Source organism: Ambystoma mexicanum, chromosome 1p, assembly GCF_040938575.1.
Source record: "Ambystoma mexicanum isolate Mex_15411 chromosome 1p, UKY_AmexF1_1, whole genome shotgun sequence".
Lineage (NCBI taxonomy): Eukaryota > Metazoa > Chordata > Amphibia > Caudata > Ambystomatidae > Ambystoma > Ambystoma mexicanum.
Window position 1 is genome coordinate 82,171,854 of NC_090921.1, and position 18,692 is coordinate 82,190,545.

The 18,692-nt window shown below is 45.5% G+C and overlaps 1 protein-coding gene across 4 annotated transcripts in view; it reads left to right on the forward strand.

The window, feature by feature from the left end:
* Positions 1 to 662: 662 nt before the first annotated feature.
* Positions 663 to 18,692, forward strand: part of LOC138566380 (motile sperm domain-containing protein 1-like) — a 139,818-nt gene continuing 121,788 nt past the window's right edge. For 2 of the 4 annotated variants that reach the window (XM_069643568.1, XM_069643585.1), the window contains exon 1: positions 663 to 803. The gene's annotated coding sequence lies outside the window, so the exon portion shown is untranslated. Of the gene's footprint in view, positions 804 to 5,444; positions 5,513 to 18,692 lie in introns of all 4 variants that reach the window. The other 2 variants (XM_069643575.1, XM_069643595.1) reach the window with 2 other exon arrangements.

Genomic DNA, 18,692 nt, shown 5'->3' on the forward strand with positions numbered 1-18,692 from the left:
CCTTATGTTTGTCAGATGGTGCTGGTGTCCCATAGTACTGTGGGGCCGGCTGGATGTCCATAGTAGGCCCCAACCCTCAGAGGCACTGGGCCTCAATGGTGCTGGATGTCCACAGCACCACAGAGCCTGTGGGATGCCCAGAGCAGGCCACCACAACTCTTACTATGGTTTATGTACTTTTCAAGCCATCTTTTATATTTAGCATATTTCTATGTTCATAAAAGATGGCTTGCATAGTACACAAACCATAGTAAGGTACGCATACAAATGTATAAATGCTTACATATATTTACATATTTGTTGGGTACCTTACTATTGTTTGTGTACTTTTCAGGCCACGCCCATTCTGCAAGCCACGCCCACAAATGAGCACCCCCCCCCTGGATTTATTACCCCACTTAAAGCCCTGTTTCAGTCCCTCCCAGCGTTGACAAATGACGCACTATGCACGGGCTTGACTAGAAAACGACTGTGTATGACGTAATCCACAAAACAACCTGGGAATCTCTCTCTCCAGCCAGGGCAGGAAGTGTCACGTGTAAAGTTCCACCCACTCGTTGAGGGAGCGCGCGGGCCAATCGGCGCACGAGGAGGCGTGGCCGCTGCTGCTCTTCCGCTGCCCGAGGGACGGAGAACTGACAGCCGCGATGGCCAACGGCTGGCGGGAGGCGAGTGACAGGCAGCCAATGGGCTGCAGGGGTGGGCTCTGCTGTTTGTTTGTGTTTCTGTGCTGGAAGCGGAGGCTGCGGAGAGTGGGAGTCCGAGGGGGACCTGAAGCTGCGAGGGCAAGGGGCTTGGAGCAGGTACGCAGGGGGTGGAGAACCGGTAAAAGCGCCAACTACAGAAGTGATAGAACTGCCCGGCTGCAGGCGGTGCCACAGCTTCATAATATGTACATTCCATCGTCACACGCTTGACCCCGCCCCCAGCACATCTGTATTCCCTCTCACCACAGCTATGATGGCACATTCTTCCGTCCAGCCGCTAGTCCAGCAGCACAGGTGCGCTGCCTCCCTGCTGGCGACCTCACAGAGTGCAGCATCCCACTGCTGACACCTGCCCGCCTTGCACGGCTGATGACGTCATAGCCTGCATCCCTCTGCCAGGGACACCATATTGGGCTGTACCATTGCTAACCTGTGCTCTGGCTGGCATTCTTCTGCAGGGCACACGTCCCTACCCCTCTGCAGAAGAAGGCCATGCATTTTGTATGCTCAGTTTTACAAATTGATTGGTGCCAGCCAAAATGTGGTTCATGACCCTCCAAAACTAGTAAGTGCCCGCCATCTTGAGTTCCTAAAAGTTTCACTGTGAATGGCACAGGCCGTGCAGTGCCGTTGGTTTTGGCATTGATGGGTGTGCTATGCCACTTCTGGTGACATCTCAGAGCACTTTATCAGGCCTTGGAGTGTGCAATCCCATTGCCGATCACACCACTGAGTGCTTTCCAATTGTGGCTGACATCACACACTGGTCCCATGACATTGCAAAGTGCGCCGACCATTTATTTACTCATGGCCATGCAGAGTACATCCCACACTGCTGATATCACAATAGGGGACAACCTACAACTGATGGCATGCCATCCCACAGCTTATATCTCAACATGTGTCACTGCACTGCTGACGGTATGACAGGTCACTGGAATCACAAATAATAACAGAGTCTGATGCCTAAATACTGATGGCATCACAGCTTGAACGAGCGATTTCTACACCCAGGTGCCCGACTGCAATTCTGATACCCGACGTCGCTAGGGGGATTTTCTCCTGGAGCGATTGCACTCTGTAGTTGACTTGTTACCCACTTCTGTCTGCTCCATAAGTCTTTCTCCACTGTTATTTAGGGACTCCAGCTTCTCACTGATGGGCCACGACATGCCATGCCAGGGTGCATCACAATTACCCCACGCAACGTACGTTAGTTTAGTGACAGGTTCTCAGCTCGGACACACAGTATTGATGTGTCAAAGGCTCGTTGAGGTTTCCACTGACTTCTCTTATTAAAATGTCCACGTTCTACACTCCAACACACTTTATGCATACCAGCTCTGCCCCATGCATGGCAACTGAGCACCAGGCACATAAGCCATCAGAACACAGCGCTACACCTCTTCAACCATACCCCTACACAACCATAGCACAGTACCAGCCAACAGATCCTTGCTCTACGGGCATAGAAGGCGCCCCTCTGGACACCGATACCTGAAGTGCTGGTGACACTAATCCCCTGGAAACACACTCGCACACACTACCTGGTGTGCTGTGTGCATGTGGCCATCAGGCTAGTAGCTTGCAACTTTCTACTGCTATTTTAGGAAAGACAATCATAGCTAGAAAGCAGTTGAGTGCTTTACTGGTAGAGGATGGTACAGCTAGATTGGAAGAGGGCGAGGGTGAGTGATAGGAGCTCTCTTGTCAACATCCCTTCGTCGTTCGTTTGTGTAGTGCTCTTCAAAAAGTGAGATCGTCTGTTCCTCCCTGAAGTGCAGGAGGAAGGCAGTCAGCCTGATGTTTTTCCAGAGTGTGGGGGCAGAGCAGGAGAACCAAGCCTTCCCGATCTTGAATATAGTGGATTCCAACCTATAGATCACTTGGCTCTTGGTGTTGTGGTGAACTGCTCGGTTAGGGAGTACCCCAGTGGTTGCAAGTATTTTTTAGGTTATGCAGGCCTGGAAGGTTAACCGGTAAAGCCATATGAGTGTGATGAGGACGTATTTTCAGTCATGAGATGAGGTTGGCTGCAGAGTGCTGGACAGCTTCTAACAGGCCATTGCTATGGCAGGGATACCTGTAAGCAGGGCATTGCCACCTTTTAGACGGGGAGGCACTAAGGCTTGGTTTATGGTTCTGTCCAAAGTGGGAATAAAGCGTTTCATTCATAGGAGGAAGAACAGCAGTTATCAGGCTGTCTGTGACTTCTCAGTAAATTGTGTTTTGAAGGAGAGGTCATGGTTTATGATTAGTTGCAGGTGGAAGCCTTCAATTTCCATCTCCACCAGCAAGCTCTGGACTTGGGTGCATTAGATGGCACATATAATTTTTTTTAATTTTTTTTTATTTGTATGAATCAAAATAAAAAGATTGATTTTTACAAAGAGCTTGAGCTTGTCACTGTCCATGTCTGTTAAATGTCTTTTTGTTGATTTTGTTTACATGAGAAGCAAAGTTGCTAGGGTTTTCAGCCTTCTACGGCCTCTTCAAACTGGTATTAGTGAGTCGAAGATATGATTAATCATGATCTCTATTCACTCGCAGCTGCTACCTCTAGGTTTCGCGAAGTTGAGAGGGCAAACGTCGCGTCCTGACTTTCTGCTGTCATTTCTGGAGAAGTCAAAGTGTCCAGTTTTGCCATGATTTGGTGAACTATTTGCGTGGTAGCCGTTAGTCAGGTCGGTCTATCTCCACTAGTCATTCTTGACCACCAACAAAGTTCACTGTCTAAAGAAGGGTCCAATGAGAAGTGTCGCATGTAGGCGGTCCTAATTGGTTTTGTTTCTGGGCAACCCAGTAGGAGATGTCGAACTGTCTCTTTTTCGTTTGTATTGTGACATAATCTGCAGTGTGATAGAGTTGACATACCCCTAATGGCTCTAATTTCATTTGTAGGCAACAAATTCAATCTCACTCTTAGAATACAGTTTCTTGCTTTTCTGTTGGGAAATTGTTTGATGCATCCCTGTAATTCATTCAGTTTCTTTGTATTTGGTGGCAAGTGTTGAGTTAGCTTGTTTTCTGAAGCTTTTGCCAGCGTCTTAATCCAGTCTAGCTCTTTAGTTTTTTTCAGAATTTTTCCCGGATTTGTGATCAAGTCATTCTCGTCACATTCAATTTCTTTTAGCAGTCTCGAGATGTAGGTCTTCCAGGATTCTAGAATTTTGTTAGACTCGGCTACTAGTTCGATTTTGATCAGTCTGTATAGCAGTGGACTTTCAGGAAGTAAGATTTTTCTGTAAAGCCTTAGTGAATTACAGTTCAACGTCCCTTGCAGGGACAGAAGACTCAGTTCCCTTCGAATTGATGCTACCGGTGTAGACGTAGGAAGGCCGAGAACAGTTCGCCAGTAATAGGCTTCAAGTTTTGGCCAAATTTCACGCGGGAGCAATATCATTGCTTCAGTACCGTAGGTTAGAGCAGGAACCGCCATCATTTTGTAAAAATCAATTGCCGGAATCGTAGAAAAGTGACCCAGCTTATGATCGATAGCTTTTCCTTGTGAGGCAAGTTTCCTGGTTTTTGTTCTCAGATGATCTTGCATGGCTGTTTCTTTTTTGGTGTTGTCCAGCACAATACCCAGGTATTTAAAGTTTTGAACTTTTTCGATCTCCTCCGATTGAAAAAAACACTTTAGGTTTTCAGTTTTCTTTGTTGATTTTCCCAAGGTAAGTATTTTTGTTTTGGGTTTGTTTACTTCCAGGTTATTTGCTGTAGTATACTCGTACAGGTTGTCCAGTTGACGCTGTAGACCTATAGGTGTTTGATCGATCAGTATAAGGTCATCGGCGTAGAAAATTCTGCTAATGGTGTGTTGACCCACCCGGGGTGGGAAGGCTCTCACAGAGGCTTCTGAAATTTGAAAATCACCGAGGTAGGCCAAAAAGAGGGAGGGAGCCAAGGGGCATCCCTGTTTGACACCTCTTTGGGTTGCTATTGGTTTTGATAGCAGGCCTTGGTAGTTCAGTTTAACACGGACTGTCGTGTTCATATATAGTGCTTTAATGGGGTTCAGCATGGACTCGGGGCAAGACCAGGTTTTCAGTTTCCTCCAAAGGGCAGACCTGTCGACTCTGTCAAATGCTTGGGAAAAGTCTATGAAGGCCAGATGTAACCTAGGCCCTCCTTCGAGCATTTTGATTTTCAGTATACTTATCAGAAGAATATTGGCTGTAGTTCCCAAGTTCTTTTTAAATCCAGATTGAAATGGATCATTACATGCGGCGTTCAAGGCCCATTGTTGGAATCTTTTCAGTAGCAAGGCGCCAAATAGCTTTCCTATTGGATCAAGGAGCGCTATGGGGCGATAGTTCACTGGATCGTTGATGTCTCCCTTCTTGTATATGGGTACAATTGTGGCTGTGGTCCAAGAAGCAGGAATTGATTTTGATTCCGCACATCTTGAGAAGACTTGACAGATAAAAGAGGACCAAGCTTCTGGGTTGCATTTCAGGTCTATATTTGTAATACCTTCGGGGCCAGGAGCCCTTGAATTTTTCAAGTTGACAATTAGGTCGAAAATTTCTTCTTGATCGCTGATTTTTACCCAGGGTAGTTCTTGACTCTCTAGTGTAGCGGGTTTCTGGCCCCAAGGTAGACCAAAAGTTTTCTTTATGTATTTGTCCCAAGTTGCTTCTCCAATAGCGTTTTCAATGCTTGCACTACTGGTAGATGATTTGGAGTTTATTAATGTCCAGAAATCTTTTTTTTTTTTTTTTTTTTTTTGTGCAGATGGCTCTCAAAATAGCTTCGGAGTCTTGTTGATATAGAGTTCTGCGATGAGATTTTAGCCAGGAGCGGTAAGTGGACTTCACTTTCCTTTTCTCCCTCTTTGCTTGGTTAACTTCAAGTTTTCCGGCAATTCTAATTGCTTTGGGGTATTCTCTTCGTTTTTCCACTAGCCGTATGTCATACGAATGCTTTGATTCTAGGGGTAGAGATCTCATAGTACTAGGCTTCCTATATGTTGTTAACAAGGGGCCGTAATCGTTCTCAACTCCAGGTTACTTGTTTTGGCCTTACTGTACTTATTGGATAGTTCTATAATATCTTTCGCTGTAAGGCATAATCTGTTTCCCATAAGATTCAGTTCCACCTGGTAGTTCAACGATTCAACTGCTTTGTTGGAGCTTTGCCACGTTGTAATTAGAGGGTTGTGATCACTTGCCGTTGTTTGTTTCACCTTGAAGTCTAAGATCAAGTTCAAGAAAGGGCGTGATACGAATATGTGGTCAATTGATGACTCGGACACCCCATTTGGACTTGTCTGGAAAGACCGTGTCTAAATTCTGGAACTGTCTAGACTTCATAAGGTCGAGCCACTAACTTCCTCTTAAGACGGTAGGGGTTATGGCTTTTTTTGGTTTTTGTTGGGGACATGCTGCATTTAGATCACCGAAAATTAGTATATGCGTCACTTGGTGGACTGTCAGAATCTTGTCTATTTCTAGTTCCATTTCTCTAAGGAAAGTAGTCACTTCTGTTTTTGCTGGATTCCAGTATATATTTAAAATAGCTAAAGATGTGTTTTGATCTTTCTTGTCGTGATTGCTTTGTTGGGACCACTTTAGAAGAACTACTAGAAGGTGTTGGTTGGCTCTTAAGATTTTTTCCAGTTGTAAGCCGTGCCCCATGCGGATGGCTGTCAAAAGGCCAGAAGATGGCCGGCCTTTCGTGCTTTTTAAAGCTGGCGCCAAGACAAGTTCGTAGCCATCTAAAATCGGTAGTTTTGTTAGCCACGTTTCTTGTAGACATAGTATATCATAATCCCCTAGATGGATTTCGCCTGGGTTGGTCAAATGGTAGAAACCCCTCGTGTTCCAAGAACATAGACAGATTTCATGTCTACCCACGTCTGTTGTCTGGTGGTCTATATGGCTGTTTTCCGAGTACTTGAGTTGCTATTGAATTTTCTTTGATGTTAGTGCTTTTGGAAGCCAAGCCCATAGGCTCGTTGCTGTAGACTTGGTTAAAGTTCCAGTTTTGTCCAACGTTGATGGTTGTTCCGGTTGGCTGAAGGTCTTGCGTAAGTTTTCTCTAGATGGAGTGTTTGGAGAGGACATTAGAATATTCAGGTTCATTTTTGGTCCTGTTGCATCGTACTTCGAGATAGATTTGACTCGCCCCTTTGGACTGGTAAAGCGTGGGTTTTAGTGTCGCTGTTCTCACTCTGCTCTATTCTGGCCGTCGACCGTTCCCCATTTCTTTGGTATGTTTGGGTAATTGAATTCGTTTTTGAATAGTCGCCTTGGGATTTTCTGTTTCTCCTCGGGGTGAGGGATTTAGTGCGCGAGTGATCTCTGCTGTTTGTTGTTTCTGTGAGGTCGTATCCCATCTTTAGTAGATTTTTTGCTTTTTTAGCAGGTCTTTGATTGTTGTTGAAGAAATGTGCAAATATGTTTGCGCATTACCTTTCCTGTGGCTTGGATCAACTATCTTTAGGTCATTCCTATTAATTATCCTCAGCTTGGGCACATGATTGAATAGTATTAGTACTGAGCTTCTATTCAAAATCACGTCATCATGGTTTCCTGGAATTTGTTCCAGTTTGAGGACCCACAGTCGTTCTTGAGGGGCTTTGGAGATCTTTTTGTATTTTTCTGTTTTGGATCTGTAATGCAGAACCTCGATTTTTTTTGTTTTCGGTTACTTTGTTCAGGTCTTTCATCGCTAGACTTTTTTCCTTGTGATTGCACCTCTTTCGAGGCTTCATGGCTCAGAGCGTGATATCTTTGTGAGTCAAACCTTGAACTAGTGTCCCTCACCATGTCGGAGCTCGTTGTTAGTTTTTGTTGGGTTGTTGGCTGAAGTTCCGTTGCTTTCGGTTCCAGCTTCTTTAAATTTTGAATTGTTTTGTTACGACGTTCTTCTAATGTGAGGAAGGGTACAAGTTGGTTTAGGCGCACTTCTTCTAAGGTGGCATCTAAGCTGGAATGATGGCCCACTAGGATTTCTGTTTTTCCTTGCGATTTAACTATTTCCTCGATGGTGTCTGATGGATAGCCTTCCTCTAAGTGCAGGCTAATATTCATCAACGATTCCTGGATCATGAAGTCTTCATTGGGAGAATAAGTGGCTGTGTTCTGGGGGGTGGGAGTGCTCTGGGTTGCCGAGGAAATAGTCTCCACTCTAGCACATTCTGGGTCGACTCTGTTCGGTTTAGTTATGGGTTTAATTGAGGGTTCCTGTTGTTTCTTGGTGTTGGAAGGTTGGACATCGCTCCTTTTGCTTTGGTCCTTATCCATTTTCTTTTTGGTAAAGATCTTGTAGGCTTGTTCAGTGCTTTTGCTCTGGAAGGAGTATCCTGTGTCTGGGGTGAAGGTGTCGTCTACTACCAGCAACACTTCCTTTTTCTCATCTTGGCCTCTAGGTTTTGTTATAGAATTCGTTTGGCTTGTGTCGGTTTGGGTTTGACAGTTTTTGATGGTAGTTTTCACTGTCAAATCTATGAACTTGGAGGTTTGTTCTCCCTCCTCTCTCGTGGTTTTATTTTGCAGTGAATCGGCAAGTGTTGGATTTTCTTTTCTCGCTTTCTGTTGTGATGGAGTAAAATAAAGATTTTGGTCTTTTGCCTGTTCCAGACGCTCTTCGTGGGCAATCACATAGCCCTCCAGGAAAATGAGTTTAGTGTACATCATCGCTTGAATTGAAGTGTGGTCTTTGAGAGTCTCATTTAAGGATTCATAAAGTTTGGTGAATGGGGTGAGGCCTATTGAAATTGCAGACATGATGGAAAAAATGTCTGTTTTTTTCGCTGATGGAGTTTTTGAAGGCGATTTGGCTTGGTTGCTAGGACTTCTTTGAGGCGAAAAGACAGTAGAGGCCGTCTTGTAAGATTTATGATAATGTCTTGTGGAAGGATGGTCGAGAGGGTGTCTTCTGTGAGAAGGCCTGGCTGGTACTGTAGAAATTGATTTTGGGCTTTCCGTCTCACAACCAGTGCTTCTAAAATGTTCTTTGTCCACTGTAAGGGCGCTATTTGGCGTTAGAGGTTGGGCCAACTCCGCCGTCGGAATAGAATCATGCTTTTACTGGTCTGGAGGAGGTTCAGAGTCTGACCAAGAGATTTGGGGATCGGGCTGAAGATCTTCCGATCTGGGAATTGTTAAAACTTGCTCTTTTGTGGTCACTGGTGTTGAATTCTTGACTGGTTCATTTGTATTGATTGGTAGGCCAACGTCGTGCTCCTTGTCATTGCTTTTGTTGGAAATTTCCCCGGTTGGTGCTTTTGGTTGTAAGGGGTGGTTTTTGTTTGGAGCTCTCTCCCCTTCTCCGTCTGGGGCTGAGGATTCTGTTTTAACGGTGGTGGCGTAGCCTCTGAGGTGTCGGAAAGTTACTTCTCCTTTTGGTGTAAAATAGCAGTAGCTAAAGTCGCCAATGTTTGTGGGTGGTGAGTCAGTTGCACAGTCTTCCTGTATTTTGACGGTGGGGGGGTTTCTTCTAGTGCTTCCAAAATTTCAGTGTCCGTAAGCTCTAGAGTGCAATGAGAGTATTGAGAATATTGAGAAGTTTTTGGATTGAAAAATCTGGTGAGCAGGTTTTGTGAGGCAGTGTTTTGCATTGCCTTACCTGACCTTTTCGAGTAGGCTGTTAGGCCGTTGTTATTAGTTATCTTTGTGACTAAGCCCTTATTTAAAAGCAGCCTTCTTTTTTTGTTATCTTTTTTACCGCCTTTAAGGCGTTTCTTTTCTGTTGTTTTATGAGCTGCCGGTGAGTGTCTAGGGCGTTTACTTTGTTTTGACCTGGCCGGCGTTGAAGTAGTGCACAACTTATCTGGATTTTCCTGGTCATTGCAAGCGAGTTCCTCATCCTGTTGGAGAGACTCGGGGGGAGTCCTCAGTGCCGAGGCAGATGACGGTGGGTCACGCCCCCGCGGGGCGGTGTCTTCTTTTTCAGCGGCCGCGTCGCTGTGTATGAAGGCTACAACTGTGACGCGGTTACAGGGTTCGACCACTCCGGATTCGGCAATTACTAGGCCTTCTTCGTGCGGCTGACTTCGGTTTTTGCCGGTCCTCGAGGCTGCATCAGAGGCTGAGGCCTTGGACGACGGCAACGTACATCCTCGTGGGCCTGGATCCTCTCCCCTGGACGGCACGGACCTAATATCTCCTCCGGGACCAATAGGTGAGGGCGCCAGAGGGACGGTGATCGCAGGGTCCACGAGGTACCCGGTGAGTCGGGCCTCAAGATGTAAATCCTCTATGATTTATGTTGCAGAAGCTCCTGGCTCTGGTTCCGGCATCGTTTCTCGTTGTTTTTCTTCCGTCGAGAGAGCCGAGGGGGCCGTAAGAACGGCTGCTTTCCTCCGTTGCTGTTTATAGTTGAGCAGTGTCGTTGCCGGATTATCAGTTTTTCCTGTTTTTCCATATGAGCTACAAGCTGTGGAAAAGCAGTAGACTTGATTTTGTTTAGTGTTTGTCAGTTCTTCTAAAATAGAGGGAGGATGCGAACTGCGCATCCAGCGTTTTGCTTCCAAGTCAGTAAATGGTGAGGTTGGGGAGGTGGCAGTCCTCGCAGCCTCACCTGCCATGACTGCAGGACTGCCACTCGCCGCCACTCCACGTCCTCTCCGCGGACTGAAGAGGTAGTTATAGAGTAGTTGAGAATTGGCTCCACCTCCTATGAAGATGGGGAAAGCAGACTCTTCAGGCAAGGGATACTGCAGGACTGCCACTCGCCGCCACTCCGCGGACTGTAGAGGTAGTTATAGAGTAGTTGAGAATTGGCTCCACCTCCCTTTTCCCGCCACAGATGGCACCTATAATGAAGACTCGATCTATTGTGTCAGGTTAAGTTTCAAGCAGGCACCCAAAAGTCCAGGGATCCATTTGTTCCTGATGAGGCGTGTGTTGTCAGTAACCTGTCCGCTGGAGGTCCAGTTGCTGCATCGTTGTTAGAACTGGTAATCGTGAACACGATTGTTTTGGTTTAACAGTTAATTCAGTTGGAAGGTTAAGACCTGACAATCTTTTCAATGAAAGTGTCAAAAGCTGATGGGGCCTGAGCGACTGGTGTCCCGTGGTGGTAGTACCATCTTGAAGGAAGAAGGCACAGACCATGAGGTAGTATACTTAGCACTCCAGCTAAGAAGCATATCTGCATTTTTTGTTGTTGAAAAAAATCAAGCCCATACACAAATTAAAGAAAAATATAAAGTAACATGGTACACATGACTGACCCTTTATTCTGTATACACTGCTTAGGTTTTGAGTTCAGACCAGTGGCTTGAGCACCATCTTCTTCAAGGAGCCTCAGCTATAGTGCTACTTGGGGTGAAGATGGCATACGTGATAAAAATGCTTCTTTTCCTTTATGTGAAATGCTAGTATCATATTGAGTGGGAGATACAAACAGGTTGATCACAAATACTGTTATGTTGTTTGTTATTTTTATCACAAATACTGTTATAAACAAAGTTGTATTCCCATTGTATATAAGAAATAAAGCGGTGCAGCCTAAAAAAAGAAATATACCATCAAAAGGTCCCTATTGTGATACAGTCTCCCATCGTTGTGAGTCAACCATCTTCTATCAACATCTCCTTAATTTCTCCCAACCACCTTCTGATGTTACCACTTCCACCTCCTTCTTCTCCTCGCACTTCCAACATCTACTCCATATTCTCCCCGCTAACCCTTGCAATGATTTCCAACTCACATCAAGCTCCTTCTCCAAACTTTCAAGCTAACGGACTGAACTTGTAGATCTTTGTAGCCCATTGTTTCCTCTGTGGGAAAATACTTATTTGTATTTCCCTGTGTTCAGAAAATAACTTTCAAAATGAAACACCGGAACAGAATTTTGTCTATGCTCAGAGACACAGGTTTTTATTATAGCTGCAGCTAACTCCCACATGGTCAACAATCTACCATGCAAACCACCTGTCCTCTCATTATCTCTGCATGTCTGCTCTCCCCCATTCACGAGGAGAGCATTTATACATTTTATAGTTAGTGTAGTCTTACACTGGTCTTTGACCCTAGCTAAATCTGAACTCCGGCCAGGGCGTTAAATTACTCTCTTGCCGGTGTTCCTCGGCTATATAACGTGCTAAACTTGTTCTGTAAGTACAAGTGGGCAGCTGAATCCATACAAAGGCGTTCCATGTTGCTGCAAGCTCAGGATTTCTAAAGCAAGACATGTTCGCAGTTTTCTGATTTAGAGTACCTAAGTCAAAACCGGCTTCCAGGGCCTACAATATTTTATACACTGCTCACACCTCGCCCTGAGTGGGATGCCCCTTTGTGCTAGGTTTGCACCTGTGCCCACAAGTTAGTGAAGGACTGTCCTTCATCTGCACTGTCTGTTATTTTAGGACCCTTTTACCTTTACTTGGTACTACACCAAGCTGTTTGGAAAAGATACAGCTCACTTACGTCCCCAGCCTGTGCACTTGATGTTAACTTGGATTTCTAAAATTTGGCCTGATGGACAGATTTTAGGAGGCCACCCCAGTTATATTGAAGAGCGGAACTGTAGGAGTTTAACCAAACCACTCAAGGTAAAAGTGGAGTATGGTCAAGGCTAAGTCTCAGGAGAGGTGAGTGGGTAAATACAAAAATACTCTATTTATTGTAGGCCCAAGAACGCACTATGTAAATCAATGAAGCAGGCAATATTATCACACAACAATCTAAATATAAAACCTATATACAGTGCCTTGCCCTCTCCGATTCTTTCTCCTCATTAGGACTTAAACAGTGGGTGGATACAGTCTCCCCTCGTTGTGAGTCAGCCATCTTCAACCCACTTAGGAGGTCACACCCTGGATTGGTTGGTATCCCAAAACCTCTCGATCTCTCACCTACCCTGTTTATGGTCCGACCACTTCCTGATTCAAGCTTCGCTTAACCTCCCAAAACCTATAGCTAAAAAGTAAGCCCTACCTCGGATTACCAAGCTTGTCTGCAACTTTAAAAATGTCACACCTGACAGTCTCTCGACACATCTGGCCTTGTACCTTAAACCCATGTATAGTTTTTCCCAGTCCTCTCTGCTTGTGGACCACCTTACCTTCTCCTTAAAACAAGCCATTGCTGATGTAGCCCTGTTGAAACAAAACATTATCAAGCCTGAGGTGCACCATAACATCTGGTTTTCAGACGATATCATCTCTAGTAGACAGGCGAAAAGGGCATCCAAAAGGGCCTGGCGGAAAAATCCCAACCCTGGCTTATTACTGCAGTATAAACTGGCTGTTAAGAAATATAAGACACAAATTATTTCTGTCAAGTCATCCTATTACAATAATCGGATCAATAATGCTCGATCCAATATCAGTGAGCTTTTCAAAGTACTGAGGGACTTTCAGGACCCCCCCAATGTTGTTACCAATGATGCTGCATGGTGCCAAACAATCCATGAGAGCTTCCTAGCTGAAATCGCGACTCATAGGGAGACCATCAATAACCGTGTCAGCACACAGGACGCTACTAGAATACAGGCTCCCCCCCATGACATTAGCAACATACCATGTTTTCAATTCTCACATTATATTGTCGAGCAAGTTAGCAAAATTATTCGAGAACTTGAACCTACCACCTGTCCAGGAGACACGTGCCCAGTGTATGTCTTTAAGGACTCAATTGAGGTTCTTGCACCCTGGATGACCAGGCTCATGAACCTCTCTTTTGACGAATGTGTGGTCCATACCTCCCTCAAGGAGGCTTGGATCACGCCGTTGCTGAAAAAACCTAGTCTTGAACCACAGGTTCCAGACAACTGTCGTCCCATTACGAATGTGCCTTTTATCCTTAATATCATGGATACATTAGCATACTACCATTTGCAAAAACATACTGAATATCATGGGATTCTCGGCACAGGCAAGTCGGGGTTCAGGGCTCAGCATGGGACGGAAACCGCCATGCTGGACCTTAAATCCACCTTGGCTGGCATGGTGCATAATGGTCATCCCACCCTGCTAATGCTTCTGGACCTCTCGGCGGCTTTTGACTTGGTGGATCACTCGCTCCTGGTAACACGCCTGAGGGAGGTCGCCAATTGCTCTCCACTGGCCTCCCAATGGATCTCATAATTTCTTGGTCCCTGTACTATCCGAGTGGCTGCTGGGGAAGAACCTGTGAAGTTCCATAGGGGTCTTGCCCTTTTCCCCACATTGTTTAACATCTATATTCGCCCACTGGTTGACATGCTGGACGAACTGGGGGCTCGATATACTAACTACGCATATGATACCCAGATCCTCTTCCAATTGAGTGGGAATTATGAGCAGGACTCGGTTTGCCATTAATAACATCTATAAAGTCATCCTCTGGATGGCTACCAACTCACTTGCCCTTAATTGCAAAAATACTGAGCTCCTAATTGTGGCACCTCCCTTGGCAGACTATATCTTGACTATGCCAACTTCACTATTGCTTCAAACGTTATCCCTGTGTTGAAGGAAGTGAAGACGTTGGGGGGAGTCCTTGATGATGAGCTATCTATGCATCCCCACGTTGCCTTTATCCATTCATCTTGCAGTCTAATCATTCACCAAACAAATTAATTATATTCGTCCCTTTCCACCATCAATTGTTCCTTGCTCACCACTGCATTGGTCAACTCCAGGCTCAACTATTGTAATTGTCTCCTAGCAGGCATGCTGCAGGCCAGTATTCAAGCCCTGCAGGTCGCACAAATCAACACAGTTCGAGCTATAGATGGACTTCCCAAATGCGCCCATATCTCAGAGGCCAGAAGGTCCCTTCACTGGTTACCTGTTAGGCATAGGATTACTCATAAGATCTTGACCCTGTCCTTTAAATGCCAAAAAATGTGTGTCCCAGCTATCTTATTGAAAGAATAAAATCCAAGGTTGGAGGTAGGGAGCTTCGTTCTTCTGCCTATCCTACATTCATCCAACCCAGGTATAAATTGGTACTTTTTGGGGGTACCATTTTTAATGTCCAAACCCCCTTGCTATGGAATCTTCTTCCAGGACATATACGTAAGACTGAAAGCCTAGCTCTTTTTAAAAAAGAAATAAAAACCTTTCTCTTCAACCAGAACCCTGACTGATCTCTGCTCGCCCCTCTTGATCCCCCTTGCTGACCCCTTGATCACTACTTGTTTGTTGTTCATCCTTGTTTCTTTGTGCGCTCTGAGTCCCACGGGCATGTGGCACTTTACAAAAATTTAAATAAATAACACTAAGTAACTGTTTAACCAGTCCAGAGGAATATAAGCCCAAACTTTGAGTCCAACCCTAAGTTGAATGGGTCCTTGGGTCCAAAAGATTCAAGTACCCTTGGAAGTTGGGACAAGCTTAGGAAATGTTCCTGTTGGTGGAAAGATTGTTCCAGAAGTCTTGCAAAGGGATTTACAGGTCAGATAAAGACTTTTCCTAGCTTCTAGACCAGCTTTTTCAACAAACATTTAAAAAGCAATGGAATGGAATATAAATCAAAGTTCTTAACAAACTTTATAATGGAGCAGATAGAGGCACTAGTAAGTATTGCAACTGCTTAACCACCTTACTGCGATTTTCCCAAAGGACTTGGCAGGTGGAATAAGGGGTCGCTGGAGGTAGGTTTTACCGCTGTTGGATCCAGTAGAAGATGCCCAGGATCTGCAGGTGCAAGCAAGTTTCCGGCCAGGTCCAGCAGCTCAGTGCAACCCTTTCCAGTGGAGGAATGCAGCAGGCACCGATGCAGCAGACTCTACCAGACAGTGGAGGCCGGTTCCAGCAACGGTCACCGCACACAGGTGTCAGCAGGTGTCTCACTAGTCGCAAACAAAGGAAGCCTTCCAGAACAGGGCCCGTCAATGCAGGGACTCTGAAACTTTGCAGGAGATGACTTCTAGAACTAACTGGAGACCACCAACGCTTCTGGCATGGTAGCCCAAAACAGAGCTGGTCAGTACACCGGGTGGTCCAGGGACACTTCCAAAGGCTGCAGGATTGTGAGAAGGCTGTGAGACTGCTTAGTCCCACAAGTGCAAAGGGCCGAAGCACCAGCAGGGGTCTTCTTAGATCAGTAAGTCCAGTAGGGCTTCACCGGGACAGCAGCAAGAATGGTCGCCAGGCCTCTTCAGAATTCGTACCCGGGTCTTCCGTCATCTGCACAGCTACAGAGGATACATGGCCTCTCTTCTGATCTGCTGAAATGGCTGCAGGACTCCTCTTATTATTACAAATTCAGGTGAGTGATCAAACTCAGCCCTCCAATAGAATGATCTGCCCTATATGCACACCAGCAGTGGTCCAATTGGGAACCACTATGGAGCTGACTCATTCGTGCACCATATGTGGATTGGGGCCAGACAGTGCCAGTCCCCTTCCTGAGCCCATACACACATAGCATGCACTAGCCCGTGGAAACCACTGCTTTCCCCGGTATTACCCGAACTGTTCGAGTACAATTGCTCGAATTACACAATTGACCATTTTGCAGTGGTCCAAATTGACCTTCTGCACAATTGACCGTATGGTCTTTTATATATACTTATATAATTGGTTGGGATGGGGTAATAATAATATGAGGGGATGGGGTGGGAGGTTTGGGGGGTGGATTGGGTGGGGGCTTTCAGGGGGTTTTCCCCCCGCACATATATCCTAATTGACCGTTTATATTTGGTCAATTGTGCAGAAGGTCAATTGTAATACGAACAATTCGTATACAACCGCATTCCCAGCCAAATGCATGCCAATGAAAGGGAATTCCGGACCAGAGAATGCAGGGCAACGGCCAAACAACAAAATGGCCAAAGAACAAGCAAAGAATCTCGTGGCACGGCCCTCTTAGATCTCTAGTCACAGTTAGTAGCCAAATGCGGTAAACACAAATGAGCTAACTAAAAATATAGCAAACGTTCCAAAAATGTGACATCTGCCACCAGCTTGCCTTTACGCACATTTAAAAGTAACACTAAATCCTTTCTGTGTAAGTCTAGGGTGATTCAAAATTATCCCCATTGCACTGCATTGAAAGATGCTTTGTGCAATTTGAAAATGTTACCCAAACAGAATACAAGTAAAAAGACCAAAGGGAAAACTAGTTTGCAATTACTGACAGTCTGAAGGAATAGTCAGTTTCCCCATAACAAATGAGCAAAAGGCCAGTGAAGTGAAGCTGAAGTCTTCACTTCTCTGTAAAAAGTCAGGACAGGGTGTAAAACAGAAACACATTTGGGGGTCCATAGAATATGGAGGGAAAGTTGCCTGAAAAAGAAATCTTTCCTAACACTCCCCACCCCACCCTCCTGAGACTAGAGACGGGGGGAACTAATCCACCCCTGGATGGGTCTCCTGTTCCAGTTGGTTATACATTCTGGACAGCCTATCAGCATTGCAATGTTGAGCACCTGGCCTATGCTCAGTGCTGTAGTCAAAGCCTTGAAGAATTATGGACCACCTGAGAAAAATGTAGGGAATCCTACATGTTCATCTGCCACTTTAAGGCTCTTTGGTCAGTCTGCACAGTAAGGTGAGTCCCATAGAGGTAGTGTCTTAACTTCCTAAGGCTCCACACCATGGAAAAACATTAGAACACCTGAGCTCGCTGTCCTTAAGCTGGTGACTGATAACATATAGGATGTTCCCTGCCTTTGGTAATCTAGCTGTGATAGTACCACTCCTATCCCAGTGTTGGAGGCATCTGTCTGCACTATGAAAGGTCTCTGGTACTCTGGTGCCCTGAGAACAGGGGCCTGACAAAGGGAAGCCTTCAGACCTTGAAAGGCATTCTCATACTCCTCAGACCAAGAAACCTTCTTAGGTTTTTTTGGAGTAGTGAGGGCAGTCAAAGGGGCAGCTTTGATGCCATAGTCTACCATAAAGGTCCTGTAATATCCAGTGAGGCCCAGGAAATCCCTTACTTGGATGTGGGTAGTCGGGGAGTGCCCAGTCTTGTACAGGTCGCTGGGAAGAGTCTGAATCCTGTCCACACCAACCTCGTGCCCAAGGTAGACCACTGAACCCTGACCAATCTGGCACTTGCTTGCTTTTATGGACAGTTGAGCCTTCTGGAGAGCCTGCAACACAATCTCTGTTATCTCACATGTTCCTCCCAAGTGTGTTTGAAGACTGCTATATCATACAGATATGCAATGCAGAATTCATCCAATCCATTCAAAACACGGATGACCAACCTTTTGAAAGCGGCAGGTGCATTCTTCAGCCCTAAAGGCATTACCTTGGACTGGTAAAGTCCAACAGGTGATGAAAAGGCTGTCTTCTCCTTAGCACTGTCTGTCGGGGATATTTGCCAATACCCTGCAATGAGATTGAAGATGCTGAGGCACTCAGAAGCACCTAGTTTGTCTATCAACTCATCATTTCTTGATAGAGGGTGAGCATCATTCTTGGTGACCGCATTCAGAGCTCTGTTGTCCATGCCAAATAACAAATCGGATATACCTGCTTTTGGTACCAGAACCACAGGACTGGACCAAGGACTGCTAGAGGGCTTAATCACCTCAAGATCCAACAATTTGTTGATCTCAACTTAATGTGGGATCTAATTTTGTCTGACATTCTGTAGCTCATACTTTGAGTAGGCACTCTGCCCCCAGTATCAATCTCATGTTTGCACCAAGGTGTCAAACCGGGAGTGAGTGAAAACAAGAGGGAAAATCGCCTATGCAAAGTTTTCACCTCACCTTGTTTCTGAGAAGAGGGGGCAATTCTACACCCTTAGTGGAGCCATCTGAAAGACTGCCCTGGAATATTTCAGAGAGAGGTTCAGATTCTTCTCCCTCCCTGTCTGAAGCCAGGAGCAGAACAGCCATTTCAACCGTAGAGATCAACACTCTCATTGTATTTACATGAAACACTTTAGGAGCCTGACCAGGTCTCCAAAGGTCCACTACATAGTTTACATCACCAAGGTTCTCCACCATTTTGTAAGGACCTGGCCATTTGTCCTGCAAAGCTGTAGGCCTTCTAGGATTCATGATTGATTAGGATTTCTTGGCCTTGAGTAAAATGAGCAAGTGAAGCCGTCTGGTCATACCAATGTTTGAACAAAGCTTGAC